Genomic DNA, 24,055 nt, shown 5'->3' with positions numbered 1-24,055 from the left:
TAGGGTTAGGGTGCGGGTTAGGGGTAGGGTGATGTTTAGTGTGAGGGTGAGTTTTAGGGTGAGGGTGAGGTTTCGGGTGAGAGTGAGGGTTAGTGTGTGTGTGACGGTTGGGTTTAGTGTGAGTGTTAGGGTGACGGTGAGTTTGAGGTTTAGGTTTAGGGTAAGGGTTAGGGTGAGTGTTATGGTGAGGTTGAGGGTTAGGATTAGGTTTAGGGTTAGTGTTAGTCTTAGGGATAGGGTTTGGGTTACCGTGAGGGTAAGTGTAGCGGTGTGGGTTAGGATGAGGGTGGGGTTAGGATTAGGGTTAGGTTTAGGGTTAGGGTGAGGGTAGGGTGAGGTTTAGGGTTAGGCTTAAGGTTAGTGTTAGGGTGAGGGTTAGGGTTTGTGTAAGGTTAGGGTTTGGTTGTGTGTTAGGGTGAGGGTTTGGGTTAGGGTTAGGGTTAGGGTGAGGGTGAGGGTTAGTTTGAGGGTTAGGGTTAGTGTTATGGTTAGGGTTTGGGTTAGGCTGATGGCTAGGATGAGGGTGAGGGTTAGAGTCATGGTGATGGTGAGGGTGAGGTTTAGGTAGTCGGTGAGGGTTAGGGTCGATTGAGGGTTAAGGTGAGGGTTAGTGTTAGGCTGAGGGTGAGGGTGAGGGTGAGGTTTAACGTTAGGTTAAGGATGAGTGTGAGTGTTAAGATTAGGGTTAGGTTTAGTATGAGGTTCAGGTTGAGGGGTAGGGTTAGGGTTAGGGTTAGGGTTAGGGTGAGGGTGAGGGTTAGGGTTAGGTTTAGGATGAGGGTTACCGTGAAGGGTATGGTAAGGATTAGTGTGAGGCTTAGGCTTAGTGTGAGGTTTAGGGTTAGGTTTAGGCTTAGGTTGAGGCTTAGGTTTAGGGTTACTTAGGCTGAGGGCTAGGGTGAGGGCTAGGGTGAGGGTGAGGTTGAGGGTGAGGTTGAGGGTTAGAGTGTCGGTGAGGGTTATTGTAGGGTGAGGGTTACGGGGACTGTGAGGGTTAGTGTGAGGGTTAGGGTTAGGATTAGGGTGAGGATTAGGTTTAGGGATAGGGGGAGGGGGAAGGTTTGATTTAGGATTAGTGTTAGGGTTAGGGCTAGGCTTAAGGTGAGGGTGAGGGTTAGGGTCAGGTTTTGGGATAGTTTTAGGGTTATGGTGAGGGTGAGGGTTAGGGTGAGGGTTAGGGTTAGGGTGAGGTGTAAGGTGAGGGTTAGGGTTAGGGTTATGTATAGTGTAGGGTGAGGTTTAAGGTTAGTGTTAGGGTTAGGGTAGGGCTCAGTGTTAGGGTTAGGTTGAGGTTTAGGGTTAGGGTTAGGTTTTGCTTAGGGTGAGGGTAAGGATTAGGGTGAGGGTTAGAGTGAGGGTGTGGGTTAGAGTAAGTGTGAGGGTTAGGCTGAGGAGTAGGGTTAGGGTTCGGGTGAGGGTGAGGGTTAGGGTTTGGGTGAGGATTACGGTGAGGGTTAGGTTTAGGGTTAGGTTGAGGGCGACGGTTAGGGTGAGAGTTAGAGTTAGGGTTAGAGTGAGGGTGAGGCTTAGTATTAGGGTTACGGTGAGGGTAGGGTGAGGATGAGGGTAAGGTTTAGGTTGAGGGTTAGGGTGAGGGTTAGGGTTAGGCTGAGGGTGAACGTTACGGTGAGGGTTAGTATTAAGGTTTTGGTGAAGTTTAGGTTTATTGTGAAGTTTAGGTTGAGGATGAAGGTAAGGATTAGGTTGAGGGTTAGGGTGAGGGGGAGGTTTAGGGTTAGGGTGAGAGTTAGGGTGAGGGTTAGGTTAAGTTTAGGGTTAGGTTTTGGTTGAGGGTTAGGGTTAATGTTAGGGGTAGGTTTAGGGTAAGGGGTAAGAATAGGGTTAATGTTAGGGTTAGGTTTAGGGTTACGGTTAGGTTTAAGGTTAGGGTTTGGGTTAGGGTGAGGTTTAGGTTTAGGTTTAGGGTTAGGGTGAGGGTGACGGTGAGGGTTAGGGTGAGGGTTAGTGTTAGGGTGAGGGTAACGGTTAGTGTTAGGTTTGGGTTGAGGGTAAGGGTGAGGGGTAGGGTTAGGGTTAGTGTGAGCCTTAGTGTTAGTGTGAGGGTAAGGGTTAGGGATAGGTTTAGGTTTACCGTGAGGGAAAGGGAAAGGTTGAGGGTTAGAATGAGGGTGAGGGTTAGGGATAGGGTTAGGGTGAGGTTTAGGGTTAGGGTTAGGGTGAGTGTGAGGGTTACGGTTAGGTTTAGGATGAGGGTTATGGTGAGGGGTAGGGTTAGTTTTAGTGTGAGGGTTAGGCTTAGTGTGAGGTTTAGGGTTAGGTTTAGGGTTAGGGTGAGGGTTAGATTTAGTTTTGGGGTTAGGCTGAGGACTAAGGTGAGGGTGAGGGTTAGGGTGCGGGTGAAGGTTAGGGTGAGGGTTAGGGTGTCGGTGAAGTTTAGTGTCGAATGAGGGTTAGGGTGACCGTGAAGTTTAGTGTCAGGGTGAGTTTTAGGTTTAGGGTTAGGGTGAGGATTAGGTTTAGGGTTAGGGGGAGGGGGAGGGTTTGGTTTAGGATTAGTGTTAGGGTTAAAGTTAGGCTTAGTGTGAGAGTGAGGGGTAGGGTGAGGATTTGGATTAGTTTTAGGGTTAGGCTGTTGGTGAGGGTTAGGGTGAGGTTTAGGTTTAGGGTGAGGCGTAGGGTGAGGGTTATGGTTAGGGTTATGGTTAGGGTAGGGTGAGGGTTAGGGTGAGGTTTAAGGTTAGTGTTCGGGTTAGGGTTAGGCTGAGGGTTAGGGTTTGGTTGAGGTTTAAGGTTAGGGTTAGTGTTAGGTTTAGACTTAGGGTGAGGGTAAGTGTTAGGGTGAGGTTTAGAGTGAGGGTGATGTTTAGAGTTATTATGAGTGTTAGGCTGAGGGGTAGAGTTATGGTTCGGGTCAGGGTTAGGGTGGGGTTTAGGGTTAGGGTGAGGGTTAGCGTGAGGGTTAAGTTTAGGGTTAGGGTGAGGGTGAGGGTTAGGGTGAGAGTTTGAATTAGGGTTATTGTGAGGGTGAGGCTTAGTGTTAGGGTTAGGGTGAGGGTTAGGGTGAGGATGAGGGTAAGTTTTAGGTTTAGGGATAGGGTGAGGGGGAGGGTTAGGGTTAGGGTTAGGTTTAGGGTGAGGGTTAGTGTGAGGATTAGGTTTAGGCTGAGGGTGAGCGTGAGGGTGAGTGTTAGTGTTAGGGTCATGGTGAGGGTTATGTTTATTGTGAGGGTTATGGTAAGGATGAGGGTAAGTATTAGGCTGAGGGTTAGGGGGAGGGGCAGGTTTAGGTTTAGGGTGAGGGTTATGGTTAAGTTTAGGGTTAGGTTTAGGTTGAGGGTTAGGGTTAATGTTAGGATTAGTTTTAGTGTCAGGGTTAGGGTTAGCGTTAATGTTAGGGTTAGGTTTAGGGTTAGGTTTAGGGGTAGGGTTAGGTTTAGGATGAGGGTTAGTGTTAGGTTTAGGGTTAGGGTTAGGGTGAGGGTGAGGGTGAGGGTTACGGTGAGGTTTAGGCTGAGGTTTAGGGTTAGGGTAAGGGTTACAGTTAGGGTTAGGTTTACGTTGAGGGTAAGGGTGAGGGGTAGATTTAGGGTTAGTGTGAGCCTTAGTGTTTGTGTGAAGGTTAGTGTTAGGTTTAGGGTTACCGTGAGGTTAAGGGTAAAAGTGAGCGTTAGGATGAGGGTGAGGGTTAGGGATAGAGTTTGCGTGAGAGTCAGTGTTAGCGTGAGGATGAGGGTTTAGTTTAGGGTCAGGGTGAGGGTTAGGTTTAGGGTGAAAGTTAGGGTTATGTTTAGGGTAAGGGTGCGGGAGAGGGTAAGGGTTAGGTTAAGAGTTGTGGTGAGGGGTACGTTGAATGTTAGGGCTACGGTTTTGGTTAGGGTAGGGTGAGTGTGAGGGTTAGTGTTAGGGTTAGGGTGAGTGTGAGGATAGTGTTAGGGATAGGTTTAGGGTTAGGGTGAGGGTGAGTGTTAGGTTTAGGATTAGTGTTAGGGTTAGGCTTAGGCTTAGGGATAGGGTGAGGGTGAGGGTTAGGGTTAGCATGAGGGTTAGGGTTAGGTTTAGGGTGCAGGTTAGGGTTAGGGTGATGTTTAGAGTGAGGGTGAGGTTTCGGGTGAGAGTGAGGGTTAGTCTGTGTGTGAGGGTTAGTGTTAGGGTGAGTGTTATGGTGACAGTGAGTTTGAGGTTTAGGTTTAGGGTAAGGGTTAGGGTGAGTGTTAGGGTGAGAGTGAGGGTTAGGGTTATGTTTAGGGTTAGTGTTAGATTTAGGGTGAGGCTTAGGGTTACCGTGAGGGTAAGTGTGACGGTGAGGTTTAGCATGATGGTGAGGGTTATGGTTAGGGTTAGGGTTAGTGTTAGTGTGAGGGGTAGGGTGAGGGTTAGGGTTAGGGTTATGGTTAGGATAGGGTGAGGGTTAGCGTGAGGTTTAAGGTTAGTATTAGGGTTAGAGTTAGGTTGAGTGTAAGGGTTAGTGTGAGGTTTAGGATTAGGGTTAGGTTTAGGGTTAGGGTGAGGATAAGGGTTAGGGTGAGGGTTAGAATGAAGATGACGGTTAAGGTGAGGTTTATGTTTAGGATTAGGGTCAGGCTGAGGGTGAGGGTTAGGGATAGTGTGAAGGTTAGGCTGAGGGGTAGGGTTAGGGTTCCGGTGACGGTGAGGGTTAGGGTGATGGTTAGGTTTACATTGAGGCTTAGGGTTAGGGTTAGGATGAGTGTTAGGTTTTGTTTTAGGGTGAGGGTGAGGGTTAGGTTTAGGATTAGTGTTACAGTTAGGGTTAGGCTTAGGGTGAGGGTAAGGAGTAGGGTGAGGTTTTGGGTTAGGGTTAGGGTGAGGGTAAGTGTTAGGGTTTGGGTGAGGGTTAGGGTTAGGGTGAAGCTGAGGGTGAGGGTTTTGTTTAGATTTTTTTTAGATTAGGGTTAGGGTTAGGGTTAGGGTTATGGTTAGGTTTAGAGATAGGTTGAGCGTTAGCGTGAGGGGTAGGATTAGGGTTAGGGTTAGGGTTAGGGTTATAGTGAGGTTTAGGTTTAGGGATGCATTAGGGTTAGGGTGAGGGTAAGGTTTAGGGTGCGGGTTAGGATGAGGGTGAAGTTTAGGGTTAGCGTTAGGGTTAGGGTGTCAGTTAGGGTGAGGTTTAGGGTTATGATTAGGGTGATTTTGATGGTGACGGTTAGGGTTAGGGTGAGGGTGACAGTTAGGTTTAGGGTTAGGGTGAGTGTGAGGGTTAGGTTTAGGAATAGTGTTAGGGTTAGGGTTAGGCTTAGGGTGAGGGTGTGTGGTAGTGTGAATGTTTGTGTTAGGATTAGGTTTAGTGTGAGGGTAAATGTTAGGGTGAGGGCTAGTATTAATGTTAGGTTTAGGTTTTGGGTGAGTATTAGGGGAGGGGGAGGTTTAGGGTTAGGTTTGGGGTTAGGGAATGGTGAGGGTAAGGGTTAGGGTGAGGTTTGGTGTTAGGCTGAGGGTGAGGTTTAGGGTTAGGTTTAGGTTTAGTGTGAGTGTTAGGCTTAGGGTTAGGTTTATGATGAGATTTAGGTTGAGGGGTAGGTTTTGGGTTAGGTTGAGGGTTAAGGTGAGGGTTAGGTTTAGGCTTAGGGTGAGGGTGAAGGTTAGGGTTAGGTTTAGGATGAGGGTTAGGGTAAGGGGTAGGGTTAGGGATAGTGTGAGGGTTAGGGTTAGTGTGAAGGTTAGGGTTAAGTTTAGGTTTACCCTGGGGGTAAGGGTAAGGGTGAGGGTTAGGATGTGGTTGAGGGTTAGTGTTATTGTGAGAGTTAGGTTTAGGGTGAGGGTTAGGGTGACGATGAGGTTTAGATTTAGGGTGAGGGTTAGGGTGAGGGTTAGGTTTAGGATTAGGGTGAGGCTGAGGGTTAGGGTTAGGGTGAGGGTTAGGTTTAGGATTAGGGTTAGGTTGAGGTCTAGTTTGAGGTTGAGGGTGAGGGTGAGGGTGAGGTTTACGGTGTCGGTGATTGTTAGGGTACTGTGAGTGTTAGGGTGGCAGTGATGGTTAGGGTTAGGGTTAGGGTTAGGGTTAGAGTCAGGGTAAGAATTAGGGTTACGGTTAGGGTTAGGATTGGGGTGAGTTTGAGGATTAGGTTTAAGGTTAGGGTGAGGATAAGGGTTAGGGTGAGGGTGAGGGTTAGGGTTAGGTTTAGGGTTAAGGTGAGGGTAATTGTTAGGGTGAGGGTTAGGATGAGGTTGAGGGTGAGCGTGATGTTTAAGGTTAAGGTTAGGGGTTGGGTTAGGGTTGGGTTCGGCATGAGGGTTAGGCTGAGGGTAAGGGTTAGATTGAGGGTGAGGATTAGTGTTAGGGTTAGGGCTAGGTTTGGGGTGTGGACTAAGGGGAGGGTGAGGGTTAGGGTGAGGGTGAGTGTATGGCTTAAGTTTAAGGTTAGGGTTAGGGTTAGGGTTAGGGTTAAGGTTAGTGTGAGGGTTAGGGTTACGGTGAGGGTGAAGGTTAGTTTTAGTGTGAGGTATATGGTTAGGGATAGGGTTAGGGTGAGGGTAAGGGTTAGGATGAGGGTAAGGTGAGAGTGAGGTTTAGGGTTGGCATGAATGTTAAGGTGAGCGTTAGGGTGAGTGTTAGGGTTAGGGTTAGGGTGAAGGTGAGGTTGAGGGTTAGGTTAGTGTTAGGTTTATGGTCTGGGTTAGGGTTAGTGTGAGGGTTAGGGTTAGGGTTAGTGTGAGGGTGAGTTTGCGGGTAATGGTTAGGTTTAGGTTTAGGGTTAGGGATAGGGTGAGTGTTTGTGTGAGGGTGAGGGTTGGGTTGTGGTTGAGGGTTAGGACAAATTTGAGGGTTAGGTTGACGGGGAGGGTTAGAGTGAGGGCGAGGGTTAAGGTTAGGTTTACGGTGATGGTTAGGGTTTGTATTAGTGTTTGGGTGAGGTTTAGGGTTAGGGGTATTTTTAGGGTTAGGGTGAGGGTTAGGATTAGTGTGAATGTTAGGGTTAGAGTTAGAGTGAGGGTTAGGGTTAGGGTGAGTGTTAGGGTTAGGCTTAGGTTTAGGATGAGGTTTAAGTTGATGGTTAGGGTGAGGTTTAGAGTTACGGTGAGGGTGAGGGTTAGGGATAGTGTTAGGGTCAGAGTTAGGGTTAGGGTGAGAGTTAGAGTTAGGGTTAGGGTGAGGGTGAGGGTTAGAATTAGGATTAGGGTTAGAATTAGGGTGAGGGTGAGGGTGAGTAATAGGGTTAGGATTAGGAATAGGGTTAGGGTTAGGCTGAGGGTGAGGCTGAGTGTTAGGGTTAGGGTGAGTGTTAGGGTTAGGCTTAGGGTTAGGATAAGTTATAAGGTGAGGGGCAGGTTTAGGGTTAGGTTGAGGGTTAGGATTAGTGTGAAGTTTAGGATTAGGGTGAGGGTAAGGGTTAGGGTGAGGGTTAAGATGAGGCTGAGGGTTAGGGTGAGGCTTATAGTTAGAGTGAGGTTTAGGGATAGGGTTAGCGTTAGGGTGAGGGCTAGGGTGAGGTTTAGGGTGTGGGTGTGGGTGAGGGTTAAGGTTAGGGTGTGTGTTTGGGGTAGCGTTAGGGTCAGGGTTATGGTTAGTGAAAGGGTTAGGGTTGGGGTTAGGGTGAGGTTGAGGCTGAGGCTGAGGTTTAAGGTGAGGGTGAGGGTGAGTGTGAGGGTGAGCGTTAGGGTTCGGGTTAGGGTTAGCTTGAGAGTGAGGGTGAGGGTAAGTGTTTGGATTAGTGTTAGTGCTATGCTTAGCCTGAGGGTGAGCGTGAGGGTGAGGATGAGCGTCAGGTTTATTGTGAGGGTTAGTCTGAAGATGACGGTAAGGGTTAGGTTGAGTGTTAGGGTGAGGGAGAGGGTTTGGGTTAGGGTTAGGGTGAGGGTTATGGTTAAGTTTAGGTTTACCTTTAGGGTGAGGTTAGGGTTAATGTTAGGGCTATGTTTTTTTTTAAGGGTTAGGGTTAGGGTTAGTGTTAGAGTGAGGTTTAGGGTTAGGGTGAGGGTTAGGGTTAGGTTTAGGGTTAGGGTGAGGGTGAGGGTGAGGGTTAGGGTTGGGGTTAGGGTTAGGATGAGGGTGAGAGTGAGGGTTAGGCTTAGGCTTAGCATTAGGGTTTGGGTTAGGTTTAGGCTGAGAGTGAGGGTGAAGGTTAGCGTGAGTGTTAGAGTTAGGTTAAGGTTTAGGGTGAGGAGTAGGGTGAGGGTTAGGTTTAGGGTTTTTTTATGGTTAGGGTGAATGTGAGGGTTAGGGTTAGTGTTAGGCTGAGGGTTAGGGTTAGTGTTAGGGTTATGGTTAGGGTTAGGTTTAGAGTGAGGGTGAGGGTTTGGGTTAGGGTGAGGGTTAGGGTTAGAGTTAGGTTTAGGGTGAGGGTGAGGGTTAGGGTTAGGGTTAGTGTTAGGTTTGGGATGAGGGTTAGGGTGAGGGGTTGAGTTATGGTTAGGGTGAGGTTTAGGGTTAGGGTTAGGGTTAGGGTTAGGGTTAGGGTTAGGGTTAGGGTAAGTGTGAGGGAAACGATTAGGGTGAGGCTGAGCGTTCAGGTTAGGTTTAGGGTGGGGGTTAGGGTTTATTTTAGGTTTAGGATGAGGGTTAGGGTGAGGGTTAGGGTTAGGATTAGGGATAGGGTGAGGGTGAGGGTGAAGGTAAGGTTAAGGATGAGGGTTAGGGTGAGGGTGAGTGTTAGGTTTAGGGTTAGGGTTAGGGTGAGTGTTAGGGTTAGGCTTAGGGTTAGGATGAGGGTTAAGGTGAGGAGTAGGGTTTCGGTTAGGGTGAGGTTTAGGGTTAGGGTGAGGTTATGCTTTAAGTTGAGGGTTAGGATGAGGGTGAGGGTTAGGTTGAGAGTTAGAATTAGGGTGAGGGTTAGGGTTAGGGTGAGGTCCAGGGTAAGGGTGGGGGTTGGGGTTAGAGTTAGGGTTAGGTTGAGGGTTAGGGTGAGCTTTAGAGTTAGGGTGAGTGTGAGAGTTATGGTTGGGGTTAGGTTGAGGTTGAGGCTGAGGCTGAAGTTTAAGTTGTCGTTGAGGGTGAGTTTGAGGGTGAGGATTAGGTTTCGGATTAGGGTTAGCTTGATGGTGAGGGTGAGGGTTGGGTTTTCATTATTGTTAGGATTAGTGTTAGGCTGAGGGTGAGCAAGAGAGTGACGGTGAGGGTTAGTGTTAGGATTAGGGTGACGGTTAGGTTTATTGTGAGGGTTAGGGTGAGCATGAGGGTAATGGTTAGGTTGAGGCTTAGAGTTAGGGGTAGGGGTAGGGTTAGCGTTAGGCTTAGGGTGAGGGTTAGGGTGAGATTTAGGGTTAAGTTTAGGTTTAGGTTTAGGGTCAGGTTTAGGGTTACTGTTAGGGTTAGGATTAAGGTAAGGGTTAGGGTTAGGTTTAGCGTTAGGTTGAGGGTTAGGGTTAGGTTTAGGGTAACAGTGAGAGTGAGGGTAAGTGTGAGGGTTAGGTTTAGGGTTAGGTTTAGGTTGAGGGTTAGGGTGAGGGGTAGGTTTAGTGTTAGGGTTAAGGTGAGATTGAAGGTGAGGTTTAGGGTTAGGGTGAGTGTTAGGATTAGGTTTAGGTTTATGTTGAGGGTTAGGTTGAGGCATAGCATTAGGGTTAATGTGAGCCTTAGTGTTAGTGTGAGGGTTAGGATTAGGCTTAGGGTTCAGGTTACCGTGAGGGTAAGGGCAAGGGTGAGGATTAGGATGAGGGTGAGGGTTAGGGATAGGTTTAGGGTGAGGGTGAGTGTTAGGGTGATGATGAGGCTTAGGGTTTGTGTTAGGGTGAGGCTTAGGGTTAGGGGGAGATTTAGGTTTAGGTTTAAGGTTAGGGTGAGGGTGAGGATTAGGGTTAGGTTAATGGTTAGGTTGAGGAGTAGGGTGAGGGTTAGGGTTAGTGTTTTGTTTAGGGTTAGGGTGAAAGTGAGTGTTAGGGTTAGGGTTAGAGTGAGCGTTAGCCTGAGGGTTAGGGTTAGGGTGAGGGTTAGGTTTAGGGTTAGGTTTACGGTGAGGGTGAGCATGAGGGTGAGTGTTAGGGTAAGGATTAGGTTTAGGGATAGGGTTAGACTGAGGGTGAGGGTGAGGGTGAGGTTTGGGTTAGGTTGAGGGTTAGGGTTAAGGTTTGGTTTATGGTGAGGGTGAGGGTTAGGATTAGGGTTAGGGTTAGGATGAGGGTTAGGTGAGGGGTAGTTTTATTGTTAGGGTGAGGGATAGGGTTAGTGTGTGGGTGAATGTTAGGGTTAGGGTGAGGTTAAGGGTTAGTTTGAGTGTTAGGCTGAGGGTGAGGGTTAGGTTTAGGTTTAAATTGAGGGTTAGGGTGAGGGTTATGGTTTGGTTTAGGGTTAGGATGAGGGTTAGGGTGAGGGTTAGGGTTAGAATTAGTGTTAGGGTGAGGGTGATTGTGAAGGTAAGTGTAAGGATGAGGATTAGGAGGAGGGTGAGTGTTAGGTTTAGTGTTAGGTTTAGGGTAAGGGTTATGTTTAGGGTTAGGTTGAGGGTTAGGTTTAGGGTGATGTTAGTGTGAGGGTGAGAGTTATTGTGAGGGTTAATGTGTTGGTGAGGGTTAGGGTTAGGTTGAGTGTTAGAGTGATGGTGAGTTTGAGAGTTAATTTTAGGTTAAGGGTTAGGGTGAGTGTTAGGGTGAGACTGAGGGTTAGGGTTAGGTTTAGGGTAAGTGTTAGGAATAGGGTTTGGGTGAGTGTTAGTGTAAGGGTTAGGGTTAGGTTAGGGTGAGGGTAAGGTTTAGGGTGAAGGTTAGGGTTAGGCTGAGGGTGAGGGTGAGGGTGAGTGTTAGGGTTAGGTTTAAGGTTATGGTAAGGGTTAGAGTGAGTGGTACATTTAGGTTTAGGGTTAGGGTTAGAATTAGGGTGAGTGTCAGTGTGAGGAATAGGGTTAGGATTAGGGTTAGGGTTAGGATTAGGCTGAGGGTCAGTGTGAGTGTTATGGTTAGGCTTAGGGTTAGGGAGTGTGTTAGGGTTAGGCTTAGGGTTAGGAAGAGGGTTAAGGTGAGGGGTAGGGTTAGTGTTAGGGCGAGGGTTAGGTTTAGTGTGAAGTTTAGGGTTAAGATGAGGGTAAGTTTTAGGGTGAGGGTTAGGTTGAGGGTGAGGGTTAGGTTGAGGGTTATGTTTAGGGTGAGGGTTAGGGTTCGAGTTAGGATTAGGGTGAGGGCTAGGGTGAAGTGGAGGGTTAGGGTGAGGTTTAGGGTTAGGGTGAGTGTGAGCGTGAGGGTGAGGTTGAGTGTGTGGGTAAGGGTAGGCTTAGGGTCAGGGTTACGTTTAGGGTGAGTGTTAGGGTTAGGGTTAGGTTTAGGTTGAGGGTGAGGCTGAGGCTGTGGTTTAAGATGAGGTTGAGATTGAGTGTGAGGGGAGGGTTAGTTTTTGGGTCAGAGTTAGGTTGAGGGTGAGGGTGAGTGTTAGTGTTTGGATTAGGGTTAGGTTTAGGGTTAGGCTGATGGTGAGGGTGAGGGTGAGGGTGATGGTTAGTGTTAGGGTTAGGGTGAGGGATAGGTTTATTGTGAGGGTCAGGTTGAGGATGAGGGTAAGGATTAGGTTTAGTGTTAGGGTGAGGGGGATGGTTAGTGTTAGGGTTAGGGTTATGGTGAGGGTTATGGTGAGGGTTAGGGTTAAGTTAAGGGTTAGGTTTAGGGTGAGAGTTAGGGTTAATGTTAGGGTTATATTTAGGGAAGTGTTAGGGTGAGGGCGAGGGTTAGGGTTAGGGTGAGGTTTAGGGTTAGGGTGAGGGTTAAGGTTAGGATTAGGGTTAGGGTGAGGGCTAGAGTGAGGGTGAGGGTTACTATTAGGCTTAGGGTTAGGGTGAGGTTTAGGGTTAGGGTTAGGGTTAGGGTTAGTGTGAGTGGTAGGGTTTGGGTAGGCCTGAGGGCTAGGTTTAGTGTGAGTGTTGTGGTTAGGGATAGTGTTAGGGTGATGGTAAGGGTTAGGATGAGGGTAGGCTGAGAGTGAGGTTTAGGGTTAGCATGAGTGTTAGGTTGAGGGTGAGGTTGTGGGTGAGGTTTAGGTTGAGGGTGAGGTTGTGGGTGAGGGTTAGGGTTAGGGTTAGGCTTAGGAATAAGGTGAGGTTTTGGGTGAGGGTGAAGGTTGGGTTGTGGGTGAGGATTAGGGTGAAAGTGAGTATTAGGTTGACAGGGAGGGTTAGAGTGAGGGCGAGGGTTAAGGTTAGGGTTAGGGTGATGGTTAGGGTTCATATTAGTGTTAGGATGAGGGTTAGGGTGAGGGGTATATTAGGGTTAGTTTGAGGGTAAGGATTAGTGTGAGGGTTTGGGTTAGGGTTAGATTGAGGGTAAGGTTTAGGGTGAAGTTTAGGGTGAGGTTTAGGGTTAGGGTTAGAGTTAAGTTTAGGTTGAGGGTTAGCGTGAGGTTTATAGTTAGGGTGAGGGTGAGGGTGAGGGTTAGGTTTAGGGTGAGTGTTAGAGTTAGGGTGAGAGGTAGAGTTAGGGTTAGGGTGAGGGTGAGGATTAGGCTTAGGTTTAGGGTTAGAATTAGGGTGAGGTTGAGGGTGACGTATAGGGTTAGGATTAGGGTTAGGGTTAGGGTTATTCTGAGGGTGATGGTGAGTGTTAGGGTTAGGGTTAGGTTTGTGGTGAGTGGTAGGTTTAGGCTTAGTGTTAGGATGAGGCTTAAGGTGAGGGATAGTGTTAGGGTTAGGGTGAGAGTTAGGGTTAGGGTGAGGGTAAGGTTTCGGGTGAGGGTTAGGATGAGGGTGAGGGTTAGGGTGAGGGTTAGAGTTAGGGTGAGGTTTAGGGTTAGGGTGTGGGCTAGGTTAAGGTTGAGGGTTAGGGTGAGTGTGAGGGTTAAGGTGTGGATTAGGGTTAGTGTAAGGGTCAGGGTTACGCTTAGGGTGAGGGTTAAGGTTAGGTTTAGGTTGAGGGTGAGGCTGGGGATGAGGTTTAAAGTGAGGGTGAGTGTTAGTTTGAGGGTGAGTGTTAGGGTTCCAGTTAGGGTTAGGTTGAGGGTGAGGGTGAGGATTAGTGTTTGGATTAGGGTTAAGGTTAGGGTTAGGCTGAGTGTGAGCTTGAGGGTGAGGGTGAGTGTTAGTGTTAGGTTTAGGGTGAGGGTTAATTTTATTGTGAGCGTTAGGGTGAGGATGAGGGTAAGGTTTAGGTTAATGGTTAGGGTGAGGGGGAGGGTTTGGGTTAGGGTTAAGGTTAGGGTGAGGATTAGGGTGAGGGTTAGGGTAAAGTTTAGGGTTAGGTTTAGTGTGAGGGTTAGGATAACGTTAGGGTTAAGTTTAGGTTAAGGGTTATGGTTAGGGTTTATGTTAGGTTTAGGGTGAGGGTTATGGTTAGGTTAGGGTGAGGGTTAGGGTTATGTTTAGGGTTAGGGTGAGTTTTAGAATTAGGGGTAGTGTGAGGGTTAGGGTGTGGGGAAGGCTAAGAATTATGGTGAGGGTTAGGGTTAGGATTAGTGTTAGGTTGAGGGTTAGGGTCAGGGTGAGGGTTAAGCTTAGGGTGAGGGTTAGGTTTAGGTTTAGGGTTAGGGTTAGGGTGTGGGCTAGGGTGATGGTGAGGATGATAGTTAGGCTTAGGGATAGGGTTAGGTTAGGGTAAGGGATAGCCTGAAGGTTAAGGTTAGCTAAGGTTTAGTGTGAGGGTTAGGGTGATGGTGAGGGTTAGGGTTAGAGATAGGGTGAGGTTTAGGGTGAGGGTTAGGGTTAGGTTTAGGGTTAGGGTGAGGGTTAGGGTGAGGGTTCGTGTTAGGGTTAGGGTTACAGTGAGGGTTAGGGTGAAGGTAAGGGTAAGGGTGAGGGTTAGGCTGAGGATGAGTGTTAGGTTTAGGGTTAGGGTTAAGGTGAGTCTTAGGGTCAGGGTGAGGGTTAGTGTTAGTGTGAGGTTTAGGGTTAGGGTGAGGGTTAATGTGAGGGATAGGGTTAGGGTGAGGGTTAGGATGAGGTGTAGGGTTATGTTTAGGGTGAGGTTTAGGGTTAGTGTGAGGGTGAGGTTTGGGGTTCGGTGAGAGTATGAGTTAGGGTGAGGTTTAGGGTTAGGGTTAGGTAAGGGTTAGAGTTAGGGTGAGGGTGAGGGTGAGGGAGAGTGTTAGGGTTATGATTGGGGTTAGGGTTTGGGTTAGGATTTGGGTTAGAGTTAAGTTTAGACTGAGGGTGAGGTTGAGGTTGAGGGTGAGGTTTTGGGTTAGGGTGAGGGTTAGGTATAGGGTTAGGGTTAGCCTGAGTGTTAGGATGAGTGTTATGGTGAGGGGCAGGCTTACGGTTAAGATGAGGGTTAGGGTTAGTGTGAGGGTTAGGGTTAGGGTTAGCGTTAGGTTTAGGCTTAGGGTCAGGGTGAGGGTTAGGGTTAGTGTGAGGGTTACGTTTAGGTTTAGGGTTCGGGTTAGGGTGTGGATTAGGGTGAGGATAAGGGTTAGGTTTAGGGTTCGGGAAAGGGTGAGGATTAGCGTTAGTATTAGGATTAGGGTGAGGTTTAGGCTGAGTGGTAGGGTTTGGGTTAGGGTGAGGGTTAGGCTGAGTGTTAGGATTAGGGTTAGGTTTCAGGTGAGTGTTCGGCTGAGGGTTAGGGTGAGGGTGAGGGTTAGGAGGGTTAGGTTTAGGGTGAGGGTTAGGGTTAGGGATAGCTTGAGGGTTAGTGTGAGGGATAGGTTTAGGATTAGAGTTCGGGTTAGGGTGAGTGTAAGGGTTAGGTTGAAGGTGAGGATTAGGTTTAGCCTTTGGGTTAGTGTGAGGGTTAGGGTTAGGTTTAGGGTTAGGGGGGTTAAGGGTTAGGCTTAGGGTTAGTGTTAGGTTTGGGTGAGGGTGAGGGTGATGGTTAGGGTGAGGGTAAGTTTTAGTGTGAGAGTTAGGGTGAGGGTGAGGGTTAGGGTGAGTATTAGTGTGAGGGTAAGTTGAGGATTAGGTTAGGTTTAGGGTTAGGGTGAGGACTAGTGTGAGGGTTAGGGTGAAGGTAAGAGTAAGGGTTGGGGTTAGAGCGAGGGTTAGGTTTAGGGTGAGGGTTAGGGTTAGGGTTAGTGTGAGGTTTAGAGTTATGGTGAGGGTTAGGGTTCGATTTATGGTTAGGGTGAGGGTTAGGGTGAGGTTTAGGGTTAGGGTTATTGTGAGGGTGAGGTAGAGATTTAGTGTTAAGGTTAGGGTAAGGGTGAGGGTTAGGGTGAGGATTAGGTTAGGTTTAGGGTTAGGCTGAGTGGTAGGATTAGGGTTAGGGTGAGGGTTATGGTTAGCGTTAGGGTTAGGGTGAGTGTGAGGGTTATGGTTAGGGTTAGGGTTAGGTTTAGTTTTAGGGTGAGGGTTAGGGTTTTATTTATGGTTAGGGTGATGGTTAGGGTGAGGTTTAGGGTTAGGGTTAGTGTGAGGGTGAGGGTGAGATTTAGTGTTAAGGTAAGGGTAAGGGTGAGGTTTAGGGTGAGGTTTAGGGTTAGGTTTAGGCTGAGTGTTAGGAATAGTGTTAGGGTGAGGGTTAGGTTCAGGGTGAGACTTAGGTTTAGGGTGAGGGTTAGGATTAGGTTGAGGGTTAGGGTGATGCTTAGGGTTAGGATGAGGGTCAGGGTGAGTTTTAGGGTTAGGGTGATGGTTAGGGTTATAGTGAGGGTTTTGATTAGGTTTAGGGTTTGTATTAGGTTTATCGTTATGTTTAGGGTTAGGGTTAGGGTTAGTGTGAGTGTTAGTGTTAGGGTGAGGGTTAGGGTTAGTGTGAGGGATAGGGTTAGGTTTAGGGTTAGTGTTTGGGTGAGGGTTAGGGTAAGGTTTAGGGTTAGGGTTAGGGTTATTGTTGGTGTTATATTGAGGGTGAGGTTTAGGATTAGATTTTGGTTTAGGGTGAGTGTGAGATTGAGGGTTATGGTTAGGATTAGGATTAGGTTTGGCTGAGGTTGAAGGTGAGTGTGAGGGGGTGAGTAAGGGTTAGTGATAGGGTTAGGGTGAGGGCTAGGGTGAGCTTGAGAGTTAGGGTTAGGTTGAGGGTTAGGCTGAGGGTTAGGGTTACTGTTAGGGTTAGGGTAAAGGGTAGGTTTAGGATTAGGGTGGGGGTTAGCTTTAGTGTGAGTGTTAGGGTTAGGGTGAGTGTTAGGTTTAGGTTTAGGGTTAGGGGGAGGGGGAGGTTGAGTGTGAAGTTTAGGGTTAGGGTTAGGGTGAGGGTCAGGGTTAGGGTGAGTGTTAGGGTTAGGATTACGGTTAGGGTGAGGGTGATGGTGAGGCTGAGGGTTAGGCTGAGGGTGAGTGTGAAGGTGAGGCTTAGGGTTAGGGGTAGGGGTAGGGTGAGGGTGGGCGTTAGGGTTAGGGTTAGGGTTAGGGTTAGGCTGAGGTTGAGGGTGAAGGTGAGGTTTAGTTTGAGTGTTAGGGTTAGGGTAAGGGTTACGGTGAGGTTTAGGGTTAGTGTGAAGGTTTGGGTTAGGGTTAGGGTTAGGTTTAGGGTTAGGGTGATGGTTAGTGTTAGTGTGACGGTTAGGGTTAGGGTTGGGCTTACGGTTAGGGTGAGAGTAACGGTTAGGTTGAGGGTGAGAGTTAGGTTGAGGATGAGGGTTAGGGTTAGGGTGAGTGTTCCAGTGAGGTTGAGATTTAGGGTGACGTTGAGGGTTAGAGTGAGGGTGAGGATTAGTGTTAGGGTTAGGGTTAGGGTGAGGGTGAGGGTTAGGGTTAGGATTAGGTTTGGGTGACTGCTAGGGTGAGGGTGAGAGTTAGGATTAGGTTTAGGGATAGCGTGAGGGTTAGGTTTACTGTTAGGGTTAGGGTGAGTTTTAGGGTTACTGTTAGGGTTAGGGTGAGGAGTAGTTTTAGCATTAGGTTGGGGGTTAGCTTTAGTGTGAGGGTTAGGGTTAGGTTTAGGGTTAGGGTTAGTGTTAGGGTTAGGATTACAGTTAGGGTGAGGGTGATGGTGAGGCTGAGGGTTAGGCTGAGGGTGAGCGTGAATTTGAGGGTTAAGGTTAGGGTTAGGGTTAGGGTGAGGGTGACTGTTAAGGTTAGGATTAGGGTTATTGTTAGGCTGAGGCTGAGGGTGAGGGTGAGGGTGAGTTTGAGGGTTAGGTTGAGGGTTATGGTAAGGGTTAGTGTGAGGTGTAGGGTTAGTGTGAAGATTTTCATGAGGGTTAGGGTTGGGTTTAGGGTTAGGGTGATAGATAGGTTTTGTGTGAGGTTTAGGGTTGGGGTTGCGCTTGGGGTTAGGGTGAGGGTAACGGTTAGGGTGAGCATAAGAGTTAGGTTGAGAGTGAGGGTTAGGGTTGGGCTTAGGATTAGAGTGAGGATAAGGGTTAGGGTGAGGTTTACGGTGAGGGTGAGGTTGAGGTTGAAGTTCAGGGTTAGGGTGAGGGTTAGGGTTAGGGTTAGGGTAAGGGTTAGGGTTAGTGTGAAGTTTAGGGTGATGGTGGTGCTTAGAGTTAGGGTGAGTGTTCAGGTTAGGGTGAAGTTAAGGGTGTGGATGAGGGTTAGGTTTAGGTTGAGGGTTAGGGTGACGGTGAGGGTTACTGTGAGAGTGAGGGTTAGGGTTAGGGTTAGGATTATTGTGAGGGTTGGGGTTAGGTTAAGATTAGGGTTAGTGTAAGGGTTAGGGAGAGGTTTAGGGTGAGGGTGAGGGTGAGAGTTACCCTTTGGGTTAGGGTTAGGGTTAGGGTGAGGGTTAGGGTTTGTGTGAGGATTAGGGTTAGGGCTAGGGTTAGGCTTAGTGTGAGGGTAAATGTTAGGGGGAGGGTTATGGTTACGGGGAAGGTTAGGGTTAAGGTGAGGGTAAGGGTCAGGGTTAGGGTTAGGGTGAGGTTTAGGGTTAGGATTAGGGTGAGGGTAAGGGTTAGGGTGAGGGTTAGCTTTAGGGTGATGTTTATGGTGAGGTTGTTTTTTAGGGTTAGGTTGAGTGTTCCATTGAGGGTGAGGGTTAGGGTGTGGGTGAGGATTAGGGTTAGGGTTAGGGTTAGTGTTTGGGTGAGTTTTAGGTTTAGGGTTAGGGTGAGGGTTAGGGTGAAGTTGAGATTTAGGGTTAGTGTTAGGATTAGTGTCACGGTTAAGTTTAGGGTTAGGATAAGTTTAGGGTTAGTGTAAGTGTTAGGGCGAGGTTTATTGTCACGACCGCCTCGACCAGCAAGGAAGACGCGACACTGAGCTCTTCTCTCTGAAGTTTATTCTGTACCTTTGAGCAATCTTCTGACCCCAACCCCGGGGAGAATTCCCCACAGCCTTAAGTACCCGCTGGGTAGCCAACCCTGATACGCCACGTGGGAACCACCAATAGGTTCAGGTGCGCAGAAACAAGCCAGATTCTTTGCTTTAGCCATATAAGGAGTTGTTTACCACAGAGAGCACTCGCCATTGGGAAGGCGGAGGGCGGAAGCCAGCACCATCTTTCAGATGCGGCTGCACGCAGCTCTCTAGAGTTAATGGTGAGGGTGAGGGTTAGAGTTAGCCTCCGGGTTTGGGTGATGTTTACGGTGAGGGTTAGGGTTAGCTTTAGAGTTTGGATGAATGTGAGGGTTAGGGATAGGTTTAGGGTTAGGTTGAGTGTGAGGGTGGGGCTTGGGGTTCGGTGAGGTTTAGAGTTAGGGTGAGTTTAGGATTAGGTTTGTGTAAGGGTTAGAGTTAGGGTGAAGGTGAGGGTGAGGGTTAGGGTTAGGATTAGGGTTAGGGTTAGGGTTAGCATTAGGATTAGGGTTAGGGTTAGGCTTTGACTGACGGTGAGAGTGAGGGTGAGGGTGAGGGATTGTGTTACGGTGAGGGTTAGGGTTAGGTTTAGGGTGAGGGTTAGGTTTAGGTTTAGGTTTAGGGTTAGGGTTAGTATGAGTGTTAGTTTAAGGGGTAGGATTACCGTTAGGGTGAGGGTTATATTTAGTGTGAGGGATAGGGTTAGGGTTAGGTTTCAGGTTAGGGTGAGGGTTAGGGTGAGGGTGAGGGTTAGGGTTAGGGTTAGGGTAAGGTTTAGGTTGAGGGTTAGGTTGAGCGTTAGGGTGATGGTTAGGGTTAGGTTGAGGGTGAGGGTGAAGGTAAGGGTACGGGTGAGGGTTAGCGTGAAGTTGAGTGTTAGGTTTAGGGTTAGGATTAGGGTGAGGGTTAGGGTCAGGGTGAGGTTTAGGGTTAGGGTTAGGATGAGGGTGAAGGTTAGGGTGAGGGTTAGGGTTAGCATTAGCGTTATAGTGAGGGCTAGGTTGAGGCTGAGGGTTAGGTTGGGATTAGGAATAGGGTGAGAATTAGGGTTAGGTTTAGTGTTAGGGTGACAGTTAGGCTGAGGGGTAGGGTTAGGGTTGGGGTGAGTGCTTGGTTTAGTCTGAGCATTAGGGTAAGGTTTAAGGTTACGCTTAAGGTATGGGTAAGGGTTCTGATGAGGGTTAGGGTGAGGGTGAGGTTTAGTGTTAGCATTTCGGTTAGGGTGAGGGTTAGGGTGAGTGTGAGGGTGAGTGTTAGGGTTAGGGTAAGGGTGAGGGTGAGGGTTAGGGTTAGGGTTAGGGTGAGAATTAGGTTTAGGGTGAGGGTTAGTGTTATGACTAAGGTGAGGGTGAGGCTGAGGATGAGGGTTAGGTTGAGGGTGAGGGTGAGGGTGATGTTAAGTGTTAGGGTTAGTGTGAGGGTTAGCGTTAGGGTTAGGATTAGGGTTAGGGTTAGGCTGAGGGTGAGGGTGAGGGTCAGGGTAAGTGTTAGAGTGAGGTTTAGGATGAGAGTGAGGGTTAAGGTTAGCCTGAGTGTTAGGGTGAGGGTTAGGGTGAGGGTTAGGCAGAGGGGTGGATTATGGTTATGGTGAAGTGTAGGTTTAGTCTAAGGGTTAGGGTTAGGGTTAACATTAGGGTTAGGGTGAGGGTGAGAATTAGGGTTAATGTGAAGATTGGGTTAGGGTTAAGGTGAGGTTTAGGGTTAGGGTGAAGGATAGGTTTAGGGTTAGTGTTAGGGTTAGTTTGAGGTTTAGGATTAGGGTTGGGGTTAGGGTTACGGTGAGTGTAAGGGTTAGGCTGAGTGTTAGGGTTAGGGTGAGGGTTAGGTTTAAGTTGAGGGTAAGGGTTAGGTTGAGGGTGAGGGTGAGGGTTAGGGTTAGGGTTAGGGTGAGATCTAGGGTGCGGGTGAGCATTAAGGTTAGTGTTAGGGTTAGGGTAAGAGTTAGGGTGAGGGTGAGGGTGAGATCTAGTTTTAGGACTAGTGTTAAGTTTAATGTTAGGCTTAGCGTGAGTGTGACGATGAGGTTGAGGGTGAGGGTTAGGGTGAGCGTTAGGGTTAGGGTTAGGGTGGGGGTTAGGGTTAGTGTGATGATTAAGGTGAGGGTGAGGTTTAGTGTTTGGGTGAGTGTTCCCATGAGGGTGAGGATTAGGGTGTGGGTGAGGGTGAGGTTTAGGGTGACAGTAAGGGTTAGGGTGAGGCTGAGGTTTAAGGTTATGGTTAGGGTTAGGTTGAGGGCTAGGTTGCAATTTAGGTTTAGGCTGAGCGTTAGGTTTAGGATTAGGGTTAGGGTGAGGTTCAGGGTCAGGGTGAGGGATAGGATTAGGGTGAGGGTTAGGTTTAGGTTTAGTGTTGATGTTAGGGTTAAAGTTAGTGTTCGGGTGAGGGTTAGGGTAAGGTTTAGGGTTAGGTTTAGGGTTATTGTTAGGGTGAGGGTAAGGGTTAGGGTGAGGGTGAGGTTTAGTGTTAGGGTTAGGTTTGGGGTGAGGGTGAGACTCAGAATTAGGGTTAGGATTAGGATTAGGTTTAGGGTTATGCTGAAGTGTGGGAGGGGGAGGGGTGGTTTAGGCATAGGGTTAGGTTTAGTATTAGGGTTAGGGTGAGGGTTAGGGTTAGGGTTACTGTTATTGTAAAGGTTAGGGTGAGGGTGAGAGTGAGGGGAGGGTTAGAGGGAGGGCGAGGTTTAGGGTTAGGTTTAGGCTTAAAGTGAGGGTGAGAGTGTGGGTTATGTTTAGGATTTGGATTAAGGTTAGGGTTAGGCTGAGGGTGAGGCGAGGGGAGGGTGAGTGTTAGGTTTAGGGTTAGGGTTAGGGTTAGGGTGAGGGGGAGGGGAGGGTGAATGTTAGGTTTAGGGTTAGGGTTAGTGTTTGGGTGAGGGTTAGGGTTAATGTTAGGGTTATTGTTAGGGTATTGGTGACAGTGAGTTGAGGTTGAGGGTGAGGGTCAGGTTTAGTGTGAGGGTGAGGGTGAGGGTTAGGGTTCGGGTTAGGATTAGTGTGAGGGTTACTGTTAGGGTTAGGGTTAGGGTGAGAGATAGGGTCAGGGTGAGTGTTAGGTTGAGAGCTAGGGTGAGGAAAAGGGTTAGGGTTAGGGATATGGTTATAGTTAGGCTGAGAATTAGGTTAGGCTTAGGTTTAGGGTGAGGTTGAGAGTGAGGGTTAGGCTATGGATTAGGCTTAGTTTTAAGGTTAGGCTGAGGTTGAGGTTGAGGAAGAGGGTTAGGTTTAGGGTTGAGGTTAGGGTTAGGGTTAGGGTTAGGGTAAGAGTAAGGGTTAGGGTTAGGGTTAGGGTAATTTTCAGAGTTAGTATGACAGAGAGTTTGAGGGTGAGGGGGAGATTTAGCGTTAGGTTTACGTTTAGGTTGACGATGAGAGTGAGGGTTAGGGTTAGGCTTAGGATTAGGGTTAGGTTTAGGCTCAGGGTTAGGGTGAGGGTGAAGGTTAGGGTTAGGCTTAGGGTTAAAGTAATGGTTAGAGTTAGGATGAGAGTTAGAGTGAGGGATAGGTTTAGGGTTAGGGTTAACATTAGGATCAGTTTAAGGATTAGGGTTAGGGTTAAGGTTAGGTTGAGGGTAAGGTTTAGGTTAAGGTTTCGGGTGAGTTTGAGGGTTAGGGTGAGGGTTAGGTTTGGGTTAGGTTTAGGTTTAGTGTGAGGGTGAGGGTTAGGGTGATGGTTACGATTAGGCTTAGGGTTAGGGTTAGACTGAGGGTGAAGGTGAGGGTTTAGGTTAGGATGAGGCTTAGGGTTAGGGTTAGGTTTAGGGTGAGGTTGAGGCTGAGGGTTAGGGTTAGGGTTTGGGTTAGGATGAGGGTTAGGGTGAGGGGTAGGGTTATGTTTAGTTTGAGGATTAAGGTTATGGTTTGGGTGAGTGTTAGGGTTAGAGTTAGGGTGAGGGTTTGGGTGAGTTTAAGGGTTAGCTTGAGGGTTAGGGTGAGGTTTATGGTTATGGTTATGGTTTGGATTAGGGTGAGGAGTACACTGAAGGTTAGGGTTAGGGTGAGAGTGAGGGTTAAGGTGAGGGATAGGGATAGGGTTAGGGTTATGGTGAGTGTAAGGGTCAGGGTGAGGGTTAGGTTTAGGGTGAAGGTAAGGGTTAGGGGAAGGGTTAGGTTTAGGGTTAGGTTTATCTTGAGGGTGAGGGTTATGTTTAGTGTTAGCGTTAGGGTGAGTGTTAGGCTGAGGGGTAGGGTTAGGCTGAGGTATAGGGTTAGGGTAAGGGTGAGTGTTAGGGTTAGTGTGAGGGTTAGGGTTAGGGTTATTTTTAAGGTTAGGGTGAGGTTAAAGGTGAGGGTGATTGTGAATGTGAGGGTGAGTTTTAGCGTTAGGGTTAGGTTCAGGGTGAGCGTGAGAGTGAGGGTTAGGGTTAGGATTAGCATTAGGGTTAAGGTTAGGCTTAGGGTGAGAGTGACGGGGAGGGGGAGGGTTAGGGTTAGTGATGGGGTTAGGGTTAGGGTGAGGTTTAGTGTTAGGGTTAGGGATAGGGTGAGAATTAGGTTTAGGGTTAGTGTTAGGGTGAGGGTTAGGGTTAGGTTGAGGGTTAGGTTTAGGGTTAGGCTGGGGGGTATGTTTAGGGTTAGGGTGAGGGTTAGGTATAGTTTGAGGGTTAGTGTTAAGTTTAGGGTTAGATTTAGGGTGAGGTTAAGGGTGAGGGTAAGTGTGAGAGTGAGGGTGAGGCTTAGGGTTAGCATTAGGGTGAGGGTTAGGGTTAGTGTGAGGGTGAGCTTTAGGTTAGGGTTTGTTTGAGGGTAAGGGTTAGAGTGAGTTTTTGGGTGAGGGTAAGCCATAGAGTTAGCATTAGTGTTAGGGTGCGGGTTAGGGTGAGGCTTAGGGTGATGGTTAGGGTGAGGGGTAGGGTTAGGTTTAGGGTTAGGGTGAGGTTTAGGGTGAGAGTGAGGGTGAGGGTTTCAGTTAGGTAAGGTTAGTGTTAGGGTTAGGGAGAGGATTAGGTTGAGGATGAGGGTTAGGTGGACGGTTAGGATTAGGGTGAGGGTTAGGGTTAGGGATAGATTGTGGGTTATGGTTAGGGTGAGGTTTCCGGTAGGGTTAGGGTTAGGGTTAGGTTAGGGTTAGGGTTAGGGTTAGGGTTAGGGTTAGGATTATTTTTAGGGTTAGGGATAGGTTTAGGGTGAGGGTGAGGGTTATCCTTAGGGTTAGGGTGAGGGTTAGGTTTCGAGTGAGGTTGAGCCTTAGCGTGTGGGTGAGGTTGATGTTTAGGTTGAGGGTTAGGTTGACTGTGAGGCTTAGGGTGACTGTGAGGGTTAGGGATAAGTTTAGGATGAGGGTTAGGGTTAGGGTAAGGGTTAGGGTTAGGGTAACGCTTAGGGTGAAGTGTAGGGTTAGGATTAGGTTGAGGTTCAAGTTTAGTGTTAGTGTTAGGGTTAGGGTTAGGTTGAGGGAAAGGGTTAGCGTGAGTGTTAGGGTGAGGGTAAGCGTTAGGTTTAGCGTTAGGGTTAGGGTTAGGGTTAGTGTGAGGGTTACTGTTAGGATTAGGGTTAGGTTTATGGTTAGGGTGAGAGTGAGGGTGAGTGTTAGGGTTAGGGTTAGGGTTTGGCTGAGGCTGAGGGTGAGGGTGAGGGTTAGGGTTTGGGTTAGGCTTACAGTGAAGGTGAGGGTTCGGGTGAGGCTGAGCTTTCGGGTGAGGATGAGGGTTGGGTGTGGGTGAGGGTTATGGTTCGGGTGAGTTTTTGGGTGACGGTGAGGGTAAGGGTGAGGATGAGTGTTAGTGATAGGGTTTGGGTTAGAGTTAGGGTGAGAGTGAGGGTGAGGTTTAGAATTAGGATTAGGGTTAGGGTTAGAGTTAGGGTGAGGGTGAGTGTGAGCGTGAGGTTTATGTTTAGGATTAGGTTTTGTGTGAGGTTGAGGTTTAAGGTTAGGGTTAGGGTTAGTGTGAGGATCAGAGTTAGGGTGAGGTTTAGAGTGAGGGTGAGGATGAAGGTTAGAGTGAGCTTGGGGGTTAGGGTTAGGTGAGGGTTTGGGTCAGTGTTAGGTTTAGGGTTAGTGTTAGGTATAGGTTTAGGGTAAGGGTTTGATTTAGGGTGAGGGTGAGGGTTAGGTTTAGAGTTAGGGTGAGAGTGAGGGTGAGGGTAAGGGTTAGTGTTAGGGTTAGGAGGAGGGTG

Source organism: Dipodomys merriami, unplaced genomic scaffold (assembly GCF_024711535.1).
Source record: "Dipodomys merriami isolate MVZ:Mamm:240054 unplaced genomic scaffold, mDipMer1.0.p SCAF_61, whole genome shotgun sequence".
In the NCBI taxonomy this organism is placed as follows: Eukaryota; Metazoa; Chordata; class Mammalia; order Rodentia; family Heteromyidae; genus Dipodomys; species Dipodomys merriami.
Note: the sequence above shows the minus strand (reverse complement) of the source record.